At 31.9% G+C, this 1,705-nt stretch overlaps 1 non-coding gene across 1 annotated transcript; it reads right to left on the bottom strand.

Moving 5' to 3' along the window:
• Positions 1–1,326: 1,326 nt before the first annotated feature.
• TRNAT-CGU (transfer RNA threonine (anticodon CGU)) lies at positions 1,327–1,398 on the bottom strand. Its single transcript has one exon. It is a non-coding gene; the product is annotated as a tRNA-Thr (tRNA).
• Positions 1,399–1,705: the final 307 nt, after the last annotated feature.

Consider the following 1,705-nt stretch of genomic DNA (forward strand, 5'->3'; position numbering starts at 1 on the left):
TAAATGTTCATATTATTGTCTTCTTGAGTTTTAATTTTATATTTTTTTAGTTTATTTCCTTTATTAAACCTCTGTTTCTGATTTATACGATAGGAACTTGTTTGTATCCCAGCGTTCAGAGGCGATGGAATACCAACTGCAGGTACCTAATCCTTCAATAAGTTTTCGCGCCCCAATGTAATATTGTACTCGACCTGCATCGTTGCTTAGGGTCCGCCCTTCATCGAATTTCTTCCAAATTTAGAAAATGGACAGACCGCCACCAATGGGTACCGAAGATATGGCGGGGGCAGTGGAGGGTCAGGGATAATAAATGTTTTATTATCCTTAAATTTTATTACACATCAATACTTTTTTCGTTTATTTTATTCAAAATCTGCTTTTTAATTATTGAGCTATTGAAATAATCTTGTTTTAAATATTTCAACTGTTTTAGATGGTATAATAACAGTGGAAATCGGCTCGAAATCAGCCAATTTTTAATAACTATGAATGAATTGGCGGTTTGAATTCGTTTTATTGTAAACCTTCATAATACTATCTACTCAGATTTTATTTTAGATAGTTAATTAATTTCGGCAAGTATTAGAAATTGTCAAAAAGCCTCTTGTTTTTGTTTCTTTTTTGGCTCATAACAAGCAAAGTAAGCTTTTAAGGTAAAGCAATCCTATATTTAAATAAAATTAGCTATGATTCATGTACTTATCATTTTTGTAAATAAAATTGTTGGATAATTTTAGTACAGTCTGCTCCTCCCCCCCCCCTCCCAATAAGTAATTCACTAAAAACTATTACACTAGAACACTCCTCTTCAAACTAGCATTTTACTGGACTACCAATATTATGTTCTACCAGATCTAACTCTTCACTTTAGATATCCTTAAATTTTATTGCATATCAATGAAATATCATTTTCTCCTTCCCCCCCCCCCCTTTACTTCCGTAAATTACGACTAAAATTAGGATTAAGACATGAAATTAAAGTAAATCGGCGTGAAATTTCCTTATTTTGTTTCATATTAATTATAATAAAGGATTCTAAAAAAAAAAGGTAGTCGTATATAACAATAAATCAAATGAGATAACGTGTTTTAAATTAAGTTGGTATAGTTTTATTTTATAGGTTCCCTTGCAATGGTTGCTCCAATACCATTAACTACTTCTGCCTGCTTTTAAAATTAAATATAATCAGTTACCATTATAACGTAGATTAAGTTGCCATTATATATTCTATGCGTAATCATATTTTAGTATTAATTGGACGAAATTAAGTTTAATTAGCTCATGTTGTCAGGTAAGGACAGTGTGTATTATAAAAAAGTTACCTGCCTCCTGTGAGGTTTGAACTCACGACCCCTGGTTTACGAGACCAGTGCTCTACCACTGAGCTAAGGAGGCTCAGTACTTGTTCCGATCTCGCTGTACTTTATTTTCTCATCCTTGTCTTTATCCTTTTTTTTATTTTCTTTATTATTGGTATCATCTATAATCGTTAGATACACTAATAATACTTGTAATATACTATTTAGTCGGGTTCGTACATAAAACAGTGTCTGTAGTGCGCACTACGTCGAAGTTTTAGAAGAAGGGTTTTTCTTTGTCTATCCTTTATTCCTTATCTTATTTTTAATCTATTGCTGTTTCATAAAACAATTGATGTATTATTTAGTGTATAATAACAGCTTGCAGGAACCCTGGTGGCATG

The sequence above is a fragment of the Halyomorpha halys genome, unplaced genomic scaffold (genome assembly GCF_000696795.3).
Source record: "Halyomorpha halys isolate HHAL.00 unplaced genomic scaffold, Hhal_1.1 Scaffold1001.1, whole genome shotgun sequence".
Lineage (NCBI taxonomy): Eukaryota > Metazoa > Arthropoda > Insecta > Hemiptera > Pentatomidae > Halyomorpha > Halyomorpha halys.